Source organism: Mobula birostris, chromosome 16, assembly GCF_030028105.1.
Source record: "Mobula birostris isolate sMobBir1 chromosome 16, sMobBir1.hap1, whole genome shotgun sequence".
Lineage (NCBI taxonomy): Eukaryota > Metazoa > Chordata > Chondrichthyes > Myliobatiformes > Myliobatidae > Mobula > Mobula birostris.
This window is the reverse complement of record NC_092385.1, coordinates 80,118,457-80,132,761: the sequence shown is the minus strand read 5'-3', so window position 1 is coordinate 80,132,761 and position 14,305 is coordinate 80,118,457. Positions and strand designations below refer to the sequence as shown.

Here is a 14,305-nt window from a genome sequence, read left to right as displayed (position 1 = left end):
AGTTTGCTGATGACACAAATGTTGGAGGTGTTGTGGATAGTGTGGAGGGTTGTCAGAGGTTACAGTGGGACATTGATAGGATGCAAAACTGGGCTGAGAAGAGGCAGATGAAGTTCAGCCCAGATAAGTGTGAAGTGGCTCATTATGGTAGGTCAAATATGATGGCAGAACATAGTATTAATGGTCAGACTCTTGGCAGTGTGGCAGATCAAAGGAATCTTGGGGTCCAAGTCCGTAGGACACTCAAAGCAGCTGTGCAGGTTGACTCTGTGGTTAAGAAGGCATACGGTGTATTGGCCTTCATTATTCTTGGAATTGAATTTAGGAGCCAAGAGGTACTGTTGCAGCTATATAGGACCCTGTTTAGACTCCACTTGGAGTACTGTGCTCAGTTCTGGTCGCCTCACTACAGGAAGGATGTGGAAGCCATAGAAAGGGTGCAGAGGAGACTTACAAGGATGTTGCCTGGATTGGGGAGCATACCTTATGAAAACAAATTGAGTGAACTCGGCCTTTTCTCCTTGGAGTGATGGAGGATGAGAGGTGACGTAATAGAGGTGTATAAGATGATGAGAGGCATTGATCCTGTGGATAGTCAAAGGCTTTTTCCCAGGGCTGAAATGGTTGCCACAGGAGGACATAGGTTTAAGGTGCTGGGGAGTAGGTACAGAGGAGATGTCAGGGGTAGGTTTTTTACTCAGAGAGTGGTGAGTGCGTGGATTGGGCTGCTGGCAACGGTGGTAGAGGCAGATACAATAGGGTCTTTTAAGAAACTTTTGGATAGGTGCATGGAGCTTAGAAAAATAGAGGCCTATGGGGAAGTCTATTAATTTCTAAGGTAGGGACATGTTCAGCACAACTTTGTGGGCCGAAGTGCCTGTATTGTGCTGTAGGTTTTCTATGTTTCTATGTTCTGTAGAACATCTCAGCAACAATTGGGATTGGTCTCCAGTTCATACCATCTCTTTCAAATCTTTATATGACATTCTTAAAACAAGTGAATGAGAATATACATTTAGTATAGTTAGCATTTATAGGATCATATATAAAAAATATTCTGTTTTCCAAGAACTGCAAAACTTTATGTTTTTGGAGGTTTTGAAAATGTTAAAACTCATTGTGCAACATGTGAAATGGCATCACTCTCCGATTCTGATTTGTCTGCCTTCATGGAACTTCATGATTTTCAAACATTAAGCATTAATTAGTATTGAGAATATTTATTCATAAATTCAAATATACCTAATTGTGGAAAAAGTACTTACATATGAGTGGCCAGAACACCATGCCCTCCCAGCATTGTTTGAACTCTCGTTTCCACGCCATACGATTCCATGGGAATTAAGTAGACATTTTCATTTCCATATTTCTCAAGAACAGAGTTTGTAATATCTGCAACAGTTGGTTAGATTGAGAGGGAATTTTTATCGCCATCTAACATCTGACCAGTATTTTCCATAGCTTACGATGGGCAGTATAGTGGAATGCTCTTTTTGCAGGATGTGGGAGGGCAGGGAGGCTTCCAGTGTCCCTAATAACTACATCTGTGAGGTGCATCCAGCTGCAACTTCTAACATTCTGTGTTAAGGAGTTGGAGCTGGAACTGAATGAATGCTGGATCATTCAGTAGGCAGAGGATGTGATAGATAGGACATATAGAGAGATATTTACATCCAAGGTGAAGGTTACAAAAAACTGGGTGACAGTCAGGAAGGGGAAAGGGGTTAAACAACCATTGCCAAGTACCCCTGTGGCCATCCCCCTCAACAACACGTATAGCCAACATGGCTTTGTGTGTGGTAGGTCGTGCCACATGGACTTTAGCAAGGCATTTGACAAGGTCCCACACAAGAGGTTGGTCAAGAAAATTTAGCCACTTGGCATTCAAGATAACATAGTAAATTTGATTAGACATTGCTTTGTGGGAGAAGCCACAGAGTGTTAATAGATGGTTGCCTCGCTGACTGGAAGCCTGTGACTAGTGGAGTGCCACAGTGATCAGTGTTGTGTCTCATCTATATCATTGATCTGGGTGATAATGTTGGTAGCTGAATCAGCAAATTTGCAGATGACACCAAGACTGGAGGTGTAGTGGACAGTGAGGAAAGCTATCATGGCTTGCAGCAGGATCAGGACCACCCGGAAAAATGGGCTAAACAATGGCAGATGAAGTGTAGCAGACAAATGCGAGATGTTGCACTTAGATAAGACTAACCAGGGTAAGTCTTACACAGTGAACGGTAGGGCACTGAGGAGTGTTATAGAACAAAGCGATCTGGGAATACAGGTCCATAATTCAATGAAAGTGGCATCACAGGTAGACAGGGTCATAAAGAAAGTTTTTTTGGCACAGTGGCTTTCATAATTCAAAGTATTGAGGTGGGATGTTATGTTGAAGTTGTATAAGACATTGGTGAGGTGTAATTTGGAGTATTATGTGCAGCTTTGGTTACCGACCTTCAGGAACGATATAAATAAGGTTGAAAGGGTTCAGTGAAAATTTACAAAGATGTTGCCGTGTCTAGAGGAGCTGAGTTATAAGGAAAGATTGAATAAGTTAGGATTTTATTCCTTGGAACATTGAGAGGAGATTTGATAGAGCTATACAAAATTATGAGGATATAGCTAGAGTAAATGCAAGCAGGCTTTTTCCACTTAGGTTGGATGGGACTACAAGTAAAGATAATGGCTAAGGGTGAAAGGTAAAAAGTCTAAGGGGAACATGGGAAACTTCTTTGCTCAGAGGATCGTGAGAGTGGACCGAATTGCCAGCACAACTGGTGTGTGCAAGCTTGATTTCTATATTGAAGAGAAGTTTGGATAGGTACTTGAATGGAAGGAGTATGGAGGGCTCTGGTCCGGTTGCAGATCTTGGGAGTAAGATGGTCCGGCGTGGGCTATATTGACTGAAGGACCTATTTCTGTGCTGTACTTTCCTATGATTCTGTGACTATGATTTTAAAGGACATTGTCATAGTGAAAAAGTATCTAGGAGATAGTTAATTGTGTTTGCATGTATACGGCACAATGGCAGTATTTGATATGAAGTATCGTTTTAGATTAACCAAAGAGTACCTTTGAGACAGATAATCCTGAACAAACCCCAGTATAAATAAGCAAATGTTCTCTTCTATTGTATGATTCTTTGGGTTTGATCCCTCCTCTGCCAAATATGAAGACACATTCCTTGCTATTTACAGAATGGATTTTTAGTTCATAAATTTATAACTGCCAACAGGAAGGAAAACCCTACTCGTAGATCTTCATGGCATTAGTCTAGTTTTGAAATAAATGTGTGTCTGGGGAAAGGTATTATTTTCTTTTTAAAAGGGAAAAGAGGTGTGTAATGGGATGCTATGGGGAAAAGAGTGATGTGCTGTATATTTCACACAGCTACCCCCTAGATTGCCCTTCTTTAAATGAGCTGCTGAACCCAGATGATGACAGCCATAATTTCTGATCTCCCAGCGAAGTTCCTATTCAGGAATGGAGGTTATATTATTCTGATTAATCCATTGAGTTGATTAACATGTAACTTGAAATGTGTCCACTGGAGAGCCAGGAATCCTTATTTTTGCTGTTGTGTCCTCTGGAAGTTCTGACATACTTGCAAATTATTTCTCGGATCTTTGAAGAATTAAGGTGTTCCCTTGAGGAAAGCTCTAGGTTATGCTCATCTTTGTGATGATCATGAGATGCAATAATTCCAGTTGTTCTTCCCCCTCCCAGCATGACCAATGCTCCTTCTCTGCTGTTGGGGCCCTAGATACAAACCCCAGCAGTTTTTTTCTGGTTCCAGTATATGTATCTTCCTCTTTTTATATTCCGACATGACGAAGTAGGGAAAGTCCAGATGTAAGATATGAGGCGTTTTTTAAGGGATTAGTGTAGGATTCTTGAAATGCCAGTTGTGTCCAGGGGTGTTTCGGTCAATGTAACTAATGCACGATGAAAACCATGTCTCACACAGGTCTGTAGAAAAGGATGCCCATTTAATGTGCTTAACAATGAGATGGCCTAGGGAGAATTGATAGAAGAGCTTGAGACATGGTGCCGGGCAAATAACCTCTTCCTTAATGTCAACCTGATAAAGAAGATAGTTATTGACCTCATGAGAACTCGCACCACTCACTCCCTTCTTTACATCTGCCGCACAGCAGTGGAAACTGCAAGCAGTTTCAAACTCCTGGGAGTGCACATCTCACACAACCTCTCATAATCCCAGAGCACATTCTACACAATCAATAAAACTCACCAATGCCTCTAATATCTGAGGAAGCTGAAGACTTTCTACAGATGTGCAATGCAGAGTATCCTGACATGCTGCATCACTGCACGGTACGGAAAATGCACTGAAGCAGACAGGAAGGCTCAACAACAGGTAGTCAAAACTACCCAACACGTCATCGGCACCTGCCTACCCACCTTCAAGGATGTATATACAGAAATGTGGCAGGAAGAGCCCAGCAATATCAGAAGGATCCCACCCACCCTGCTCATGGAAACTGTCCCACTCCCATCAGGGAGGAGTCAATATAGCATCCTTGCCAGGACCACCAGACTTAAAAACAGTTACTTCTCCCAAGCAGTAAGGCTGATCAACACCTCCACTCACCAACCCACCCCGCTGCACCTAGTATCACTTTCTGTACCAGAACATAGAAACCTACAGCACATTACAGGCCCTTCAGCCTACAGTTATGCTGACCATGTAACCTGACATCCCCTCTGTTCCTACTTCCAAGCACCTTAAAACTATGCCCCTTCATGTTAACCATTTCAGTCCTGGGAAAAAGCCTCTGGCTATCCACATGATCAATGCCTCTCATCATTTTATACACCTCTATCGTCTCTTCTCATCCTCCAAGGACAAAAGGCCAAGTTCATTCATAAGGCAAGATCTCCAATCCAGGCAACATCGTTGTAAATCTCCTCGGCACTCCCTCTATAGTATCCACATCCTTCCTAGAGTGAGGTGACCAGAACTGAACACAGTACTCTAGGTGGGGTCTGACCAAAGTCTGATATAGCTGTAACTTTACCTTACGGCTCTGGAACTCAGTCGCACGATTGATGAATGTCAACCCACCATACACCTTCTTAACAAAGGTCACCTGCACAGCTTTGAGTGTCCTATGGGTACAAACCCGAAGATCTCTCTGATCCTCCACACTGCTAAGAATCTTACCATTAATACTAAATTCTGTCTTCAAATTTGACCTACCAAAATGAACCACTTCACACTTATCTGGGTTGAACTCCATCTGCCACTTCTCAGCCCAGTTCTGCATCCTATCGGTGTCCTGCTGTAACCTCTGACAGCCCTCTAGAGTATCTATAACACCCCCAACTTTTAATATTATTTAATATTATGTTCTTTATCTTATTGTGATTCTTTTGTGCTGCATTGGATCTGGAGTAACAATTATTTAGTTCTCTTTTACACTTGTGTACTGTAAATGACATAAAGATTCAACATTCAAGATTCTTAACGTTCCAGATTATGCTTCTGGATAGTCTCAGAGACTGTGAGTGAGGCCATTACTTCCTACAAGGTGAAATCTAACATGAAGTCACAGAGAGGTACAACACAGAAACAGGCCCTTCACCCATCTAGTTCATGCCAAAAATTACTTCTATAGACTTTGTATTCCATCTCCCGAATAAATACAGATGCAGAGAAAACATTTAAGATCTCCTGCATCTGTTTGACTCCACACATGAATTACCATACTGGTCTTCCAGAGGACCAATTTTGTCCCTTGCAATCCTTTTGCTCTTAACATGTCAGTAGAATAGCTGAGAACTCTCCTTCATCTTGTCTGCTAGAGCAACTTCATGCCTCCTTGTAGCCTTCCTGATTTCTTTCTGAAGTGTTCTTTTGCATTTCTTGTACTCGGTAAGCACCTCACTTGATGCTACTTGCCTATACCTGCTATGCACCTCCTTTTTCTCTTAACCAGGGCCTCAATATCTCTTGAAAACCAAGGTTCCCTATACTTGTCATCTTTATTTTTTCATTCTCACAGGCACGTACAAGCTTTGTACTCTAAAAATTCATTTTTGAAGGCCTCCCACTTTCCAAGTACACCTCTACTAGAAAACAGCCTGTCCCAATCTACACTTGCCAGATTCTTTCTGATACCATCAAAATTGGACATTCTCCAATTTAGAATCTCAGCCCACAGACCAGACCTATCTGTTTGCATATTTACTTTGAAATTAATAGCATTGTGATCATTGGATGCAAAGTGTTCCCCTTCACAAACTTCTGTCACCTACGCTGTCTCACTCCCTAATAGCAGCACCAGTATTGCAAGCTCTCTCATTGATACTGCTGAACGAACCATTCCTGAACACATTTGACAAACTCAGTCTCATCTGGTCATAGTATAGTATGGATCCCAGTCAATATGTGGAAAGTTAAAATCACCTGCCGTAACAACTTTGTGTTTGTTGCAATAGTCGGCAATCGCTATAAACTTGTTCTTCTAAATCCCTCGGACTGTCGGGTGGTCTGTGATATAGTCCTATTAATGTCATCTAACCTTCCTTACTTCTCAGTTCCACCCATATCACCTCACTAGTTGAGTTCTCCAGTCTGTCCTGACGGAACACTGCTGTGACATTTTCCCTGACTAGTAACACCACCTCCTTTGCTCCCTCCTGCTCTGTCATATCTAAAGCAATGGAACCCTGGAACAGAGTTGCCAGTCTGGCCCCTCCTGCAACCACGTCTCACTAGTGGCTACAACATCTTAACTGCAGGTGTTGACCCATGCCTTGAGCTCATCTACCTTTCCTACAGTACAAATTATTTATTGGTATATAGTACAGAGTAGGTCCTTCTGGCCCTTGGAAGACCACCACCAAAGTATCCCCCAATTTAATCCAAACCTAATCATAGGACAATTTACAATGACCAATTAACCTACTAACTTGTCTTTGGGATGTGGGACAAAACTGGAGCACCCGGAGGAAACCCACGTGGTCATGGGGAGAACCTGCGAACTCCTTACAGACAGTGCCGGGAATTGAACCCGGGCCGCTGATGCTGTAAAGTATTGTGCTAACCACTACGCTGCCTTGCCACCCTACTTCTTGCATTGAAATATACACAGCTCAAGACATTAGTTGCACCACGCAAACACAAGGAATTCTGCAGATGCTGGAAATTCAAGCAACACACACAAAAAGTGCTGGTGAACGCAGCAGGCCAGGCAGCATCTCTAGGAAGAGGTACAGTCGACGTTTCGGGCCAAGATCCTTCGTCAGGACTAACTGAAAGAAGAGCTAGTAAGAGATTTGAAAGTGGGAGGGGAAGATCCAAAATGATAGAAGACAGGAGGGGAGGGATGGAGCCAAGAGCTGGACAGGTGATAGGCAAAAGGGATATGAGAGGATCATGGGACAGGAGGCCCAGGGAGAAAGAAAAGAGGGAGTGGGGGAAAACCCAGAGGATGGGCAAGGGGTATAGTCAGAGGGACAGAGGGAGAAAAAGGAGAAAGAGAGAAAGAATGTGTGTATATAAATAATGGATGGCATACGAGGGGGAGGTGGGGCATTAGCGGAAGTTTGAGAAGTCAATGTTCCTCTACTGTAAAGATTATCCACGTCCTCCTCTACTGTAAAGATGAAGCCACACTCAGGTTGGAGGAACAACACCTTATATTCCGTCTGGGTAGCCTCCAACCTGATGGTGTGAACATTGACTTCTCAAACTTCCGCTAATGCAAAATTAACAAATCTCCATTATAGGATATTAGTTCCCCTCCAGTTCAGGTGCACGCTATCTCTTCTGTACATGTCCCACCTTCCCTGGGTGAGAGCCCAATGAACCAAAATACCTTATGCTCTCTCTCCTACACCAACTCCTTAGCTACGTATTAAACTGTATAATCTTCCTGGTTTTAGTCCCACTAGCACATGCCATGGGTAGCAATCCTGAGATCACAGCCCTGGAGGTCCTGCCCTTTGATGTTGCACCTAACCCCCTGAACTCCCTGTGCAGAACCTTGTCACTCAACCTACCCATGTCATTGGTTCCTACATAGACTATCATCTCTGGCTGTTCACCCTCCCACTTAAGAATGTTGAGGACTTGATCCAAGATGTTCCGTTCCCTGGCACCTGGGAGGTAACATACCATCCGGGAATCTTGTTCTTGCCCACAGAACCTGCTGTTCATTCCCCTAACTAATAAATCCCCTATCACCACCGTGTGCCTCTTCTTTCCCCCTCACCACCACCCACCACTTCCCTTCTGAGTCACAGAGGCAGACTCAGTGCCAGAGACCTGACCGCTGTGACTTTCCTCGGTTAGGTCAAACCGCGCCCCTGCAACCCCACCCTAACAGTATCTCCCAAGAGATATACCTGTTGTTGAGGGGGATGGCCGCAGGGATGCTCTGCACTGGCTCCTAACCCCCTTTCCCCTTCCTGACTGTTACCCAGTTTCCTGCACCCTGCACCTTAGGTGTAAATACTTCCCTATATGTCCTGTCTGTCACCCCCTCAACCTCCTGAATGATCTGGAGTTCATCCAGCTCCAGCTCCAATTCCTTAACATCATGAATGGCTGCTATGCTTCACTCCCAGATGAGCGCAACGCCTTTTGTAACGGAGAATAAAACTGTGCCAGTTTGAATCCCTGTAGCATGTGCGAATCCCTGCAGCATCTGGTGACCCTGTGATCTCTGTCTTGGAGGCCGACTTCAGAACATCTTTCATGAGGGTGAACTCTCGCAAGGCATCAGGCTTTGATGGTGTACCTGGCAGGACACTGTGCCAACTAACTGGTGGGAATTTTGAAGGACATCTTCAATTTCTCACTGTTGCTGTTGGAAGTTCCCACTTGCTTCAAGAGGACAACAATCATACCAGTGCCCAGCAAGAGTAGGATGAGCCTAACCCTAACCCTAATGCCTCAATGACTATCACCCGGCTGCACTCATATCTACTGTGATGAAGTCCTTTGAGAGGTTGCTTCTGGCCAGAATCAACTCCTGCCTAAGCAAGGACCTGGATCTGCTGCAATTTACCTATTGCCACATTCGGTCTGCAGTAGATGCAATCTCACTATCTCTCCACTCGGCCTTGGCCCACTTAGCAACACATACATCAGCTGTTTATTGATTATAGCTCAATGCTCAATCTCATCTTACCCTCAGTACTAATCAACAAGCTCCAAAACCTGGACCTCTGTACCTCTCTCTACCTGCATCCTTGATTTCCTCATTGGGAGACCACAGTCAGAGGAGATCAGGAACAACATCTCCTTCTCACTGACGATCAATACCGGCTCACTTCAAGTATATGCTCACTGCTCTACACTCTTTACTCCTGTGACTGTGTGGCTAGGCACAGCTCAAACACCATCTATAAATTTGCTGATGACACAACTATTGCCAGCAGAACAACACACACAGAATGCTGGAGGAACTCAGCAGGCCAGGCAGTATCTATGGAAAAATGTACAGTTGACGTTTCAGGCTGAGACCCTTTGGCAGGACAGGAGAAGAGTCCTGCCAAAGGGTCTCGGCCCAAAACGTCGTCCGTGCTGTTTTCCGTTGATGCTGCCTGGCCTGCTGAGTTCCTCCGGCATTTTGTGTGTGGAACTTGGATTTCCAGGATCTGTAGATTTTCTCTTGTTTGTTAGTGTTAGCAGAATTTCAGGTGGAGATGAGGAGCAGAATTTCAGGTGGATCAGCTGGTTGAGTGCTGTTGCAAAAACAACCTTGCATTCAGCATCAGTGAGACCAAAGATCTGATTGTGAGCTTCAGGAAGGGGAAGTCGAAGGAACACATACCAGTCCTCATTGAGGGATCAGCAGTGGAAAGGGTGAGCAGTTTCAAGTTCCTAGGTGTCAACATCTCTGAAGATCTATCCTGGGCCCAATATTCCCTCTTCGCATTACTACCATCAAGAAGCAGGTACAAGAGCCCAAAGACACACACTCAACATTTTAGGAACTGCTCCTTTCCCTCTGGCGTCAGATTTCTGAATTGGCAATGCACGCTTGAACACTACCTCACTACTTTTTTTCCTCTCTCTTTTTGTCCTACTTATGTACTGCTGACACAAAACAACAAATTTCACAACATATGCCAGTGATATTACCTGATTCTGAATCTGGTTTGCTTGTGATACTGGGATCCAGTTTTGGTACATTTTGAGCACCACCAGAGTACAATTATCCTGCAACCAGTCCATCTCTTTTGACCATCTGGTGCAGATCAGCCAGTGTTTTCTTTGCATTTTCAAGCCTACTCATTTTACAAACAAGGCATGACAGCACCAACACCATCTCAACTGAAGACAATTATATGTGATTACCACCAAGGTTCATTTGATTGAGTGATCTGGGCCCATGCCCACATGGAAAAAGAAACAAATCTCCATTAAAAATATCGTGCTCAGGTATAAGGTATTCTTTCTGCATATTAGAAAAGTGATTGGATCCTGTCCAATGTTCCCTAGATTTATTTACACAGCTACCAGTAGATTTGTATTTCAAAGAATAGCTAGGTCCTCCTTCAGCAACGTTGTGTCCACATTGGTTGTATTAGCTCGGTAACCTGGTCAATCCTTCCTCAAAATGGTTGCATAAATTTGAGTGTTATCAAGAAGTTCTTCACAGAATAAGATGGCAGAGAGATTAAATATTCCAAAACATCTGGGTTTGTGGGTCACTGGTACAATCAGTGTTCTACCACACTTCCTTTAACAATCATCAGACAATCTCAGAAATGGCCTTTTTACTCAAGAAAAAGGCAAGTTTTTATAAGCTAAAAAATAACCTCTGGAGAAGTAAATTACTTGATCTGTCTTCCTCTCCCAGCCAAAGCTTTAATTAGTAAATGGATGGTTGCCTTATTTGTATTTTGCTATTCATCATTTAAACATTGATGTTTAAAACAGCCACTGTAAAAAGAAAAAGAAAAACTTACCAGCTCCCCCTCCCACTAGACACACGCATAGTTTTTACACCTAATTGCGATGTTTTTTAAGAATCTGCTGGCTTACCCTCTTAAGTATTTAACAGCCTGGATCTCTGGGGTATAGGAATGTGGTTTATAATAAAGAGTCAAAGGCAGGGTTACTGAGGAAACAAAAAGTCTGTTTCAAGAATGAAAAGATTTGATTCAGTGGGCCTTGGGGTAGCAAGGCTCAGCTGGAAAATTCTGAGAGTGATAGCTTTTGGAAATGTTAGTTGTAGTCATTAAGTTTGGCAAAGCAACTAATTATTATACTGTAGAACTGGTGTGAAACTTACTGAATTTTAACGTGTTAAATCATTGATGAAATGGAACAATGTGAAAGTTTCATATATAAATAAACCCCACAATTTAATTATGTTTAATTAATTTTGAGTTTCATTTTTCAAGTTATAAACTTGGATCCTGCTATATAAAAACAACAATTGGGGCATATCTACACCAGTCATTTCTTGAAATGTAACACGACCAAATAGTGTGTGAATACTGGAGCATAGACATCAAATGGAAAAAGAGCACTTTAAACACAAAAGAACCACAGTTACTGCAACTCTTCAGTCATGTTATAAGGCCAAGCATTTCTTGTGGCTTTTGTTAATTTTAGTCTGATCAGAGCCAAGAACTTACAAATGCCTGAAGAATTTCAGCAGTGACAAATGTTAAAAGCAGATGGGCTGCAGAGCTTAGTTTGGTTAATCTTAAAGATACACTTCAGAAAATATAATTGTATAGTTCAATCCTTATTAAACTTGCAAGAAGCTAAAAGACTGCAATTACCAATTTTTATCATTTATCATTGAACATCCAGTACAAAGCTGTAATCTTACCTTTTAGGTCAGGTAGTATAGACAAAATACTTGCCTCTAGTTAAAGGGTATACAAATTATAGTTGGTTAGTGACCATGTGAATTAAATTGGAGACTTACATAGTTAAAATTAGGCCATGTGGCCCCTTGAGTCTGCTCTGCCATTTCATCATGGCCGATCCATTTTCCCTTTCAGCCCCATTCTCCAGCCTTTCCCCATATCCCTTCATGCCCTGATCAATCAAGAATTTATCAACATCTCTGTAAATATACATAAAGGTGGCCTCCACAGCTACCTTTTGCAACAAATTCCACAGATTCGCCAATCTTTGGCTAAAGGATGCTTCTCTATTCTCAGGCTGTGCCCTCTGGTCTTGGACTGTTCTACCATAAAATACATCCTCTCCACATCCACTCTACATCCACTCTATCAAGGCCTTTCACCATTCAAAAAGTTTCAATTAGGTCACCCCTCATCAATAATCCCTCTAATGTGTGTGCGTGTGCACCCTGGCTTACTTATACTGTTTTTATTGAAGAAATTATTGATTCACTATGTCAAAAGTTTCAAAGATAAATTTAATGTCAGAGAAATGTATACAATTGTCAAGGTCTGGTCCATGAAATCTGTGTTCTGGTTCACGGTCCGGTCCGTGGTCTTCGGACTCTGGGTCTTCCGGCTGTCCCTTGTTTCAGTTGGGCTTAGTCATTGGCACCTGATGCACATCTTGGAGCTGGGAATATAAGTGGCCCTGGGTTTGAGTGTGGTGGTGGGTTTGTCTTGTCAGTATCCCATCCTTGCCTCCGTGGGGTAAGTCAGGCTGTCTTTGCCATTACCCTGAGGCTGGACTGTTCCCTTCCCTTCCCTTCACCTTCTGCCTGAAGCCTTGCCTGCAACCTCGCCTGCGTCCTCGCCTTTATCGCTGTCAAGTTCTAGCAAGACCGGAGCCTTGCTGTGCCTAGATAAGGAACTGTCTATCATTGTTTGGAACTGACTCTGTGTCCATGCCTTCGCTAGGTAGGTCCGGCTGTTTGCTGCTACCTAGTGTTGGGAACTGTCTCTGTCCACGCCTTCACTAGGTAGGTCCGGCCGTTTGCTGCTACCTAGTGTTGGGAACCATCTTGTCGTGTTCAGCATTCTGTGTCGAGCCCTGGCCCCAAGTCCTGTTCCCAAGGAGGGGTCCTGGCTCTGTGTTCCGTGTACGAGTCCTGGCCCTAAGTCCTGTTCCCAAGGAGGGGTTCCGGTTCTGTGTTCCATGTCCCTGTGCTCCTGTCTCTCAAGTCCTAGGCTCTGTGTTCCCGTGCTCTAGACCAAGGCTCTGTGTTCCCGTGCTCTAGACCAAGGCTCTGTGTTTCTGTCCTCCCCAAGACCAAGGCTCTGTGTTCTGTGTTTCTGTCGTCCTAAGTCCAAGGTTCAGAGGTTCCTGTCGTTCCAAGTCCAAGGCTCGGCTGTTCCTGAGTACCAAGTCAAGGCTTCGTGTTTTCGTCCTGTCCATGTGCTTCGTCCTGTGCTGGAATTCCCTCATCCTGTACTGGAGTTCCCTCATCTTGCCCAGGAGTCTCTCGTTCTGTCCTGTAGCCTCACCTAGTCCTGTTTCCCAAGACCACGTCATGTCTTCGCCTAGTTCCAGAGTCCAAGCCCAAGTCAAGACCTAGGTTCTGGGTCTTTGTCCAGTCTCTGGCTCGGAGTCCGAACCCAAGCCTTGTCATGTCCTCGCCTCAAAGAACCCAAGCCATGTGCAGTCCTGTAGCCACGTCATGTCCTCACCTAGTTCCGGGGTCTGAGCCTGAGTCAAGACCCAGGTTCTGGGTCCTTGTCCAGGCTCTGGCTTGGAGTCCAAACCCAGGCTTCTAGTTCCCAGTTCCTTGTCCTGGTCCCGCTTGCCTAGCCAATGTTCTAGCCCAAGTCTGTGTTCTTGTCCCAGCTCCTAGTCTGCATTTAGTCACATCACTACTCCTAGTTTCCAGTCCTGTTCTGTTCCTAGTACTTCAGTGTCTGTGTCTTGCACTTGGGTCTGCCACCAGTGTCCCCATATGACATACAATATACATCCTGAAATACTTTTTCTTCCCAGCCATCCATGAAAATAGAGGAGTGCCCCAAAGAATGAATGACAGTTAAATGTTAGAACCCCAAACCCCACCCCCAGCTTTCCCCCCACATGTAAGCAGCAGCAAAGCAACGACTCCCCCACCCCTCCACACCATTAAAAAAAGCATCGGCACCCCCCCACCGAGCACACAAGTGTGCAGTAACGCATCAATGAAGACACAGACTTACAGTACCCCAAAGACTACTAGTTCACCCAGTAATTCGACATACCACAGGCTCTCTCTCTCTCCAGTAAGGGAAAAAGAAGTATTTCCATTTCACAACGAGAGGGGAGACTTAACAAACAACTTGCTAAACAATGATGTTAAAAGTCCGTTGCATCACTTTTTCTGAGCTACGTGCCCAAAGAACTTGGGTCTCTGGGCACATAGCCAGAGATCTTCTGTCT

General features: G+C 44.0%; 2 protein-coding genes across 2 annotated transcripts in view; one reads left to right on the top strand and one right to left on the bottom strand.

Annotated features, from left to right (window-relative positions):
• ecm2 (extracellular matrix protein 2, female organ and adipocyte specific) overlaps window positions 1–14,124 on the bottom strand; it is a 39,308-nt gene extending 25,184 nt beyond the window's left edge. Inside the window, exons 1-3 of the mRNA XM_072280997.1 lie at window positions 14,086–14,124; window positions 11,826–11,861; window positions 1,266–1,392 (exon numbers count right to left, since the gene is read on the bottom strand). The gene's annotated coding sequence lies outside the window, so the exon portion shown is untranslated. The remainder of the gene's footprint in view (window positions 1–1,265; window positions 1,393–11,825; window positions 11,862–14,085) is intronic.
• cenpp (centromere protein P) overlaps window positions 1–14,305 on the top strand; it is a 279,625-nt gene that overhangs the window by 205,357 nt on the left and 59,963 nt on the right. The window lies entirely within an intron of this gene.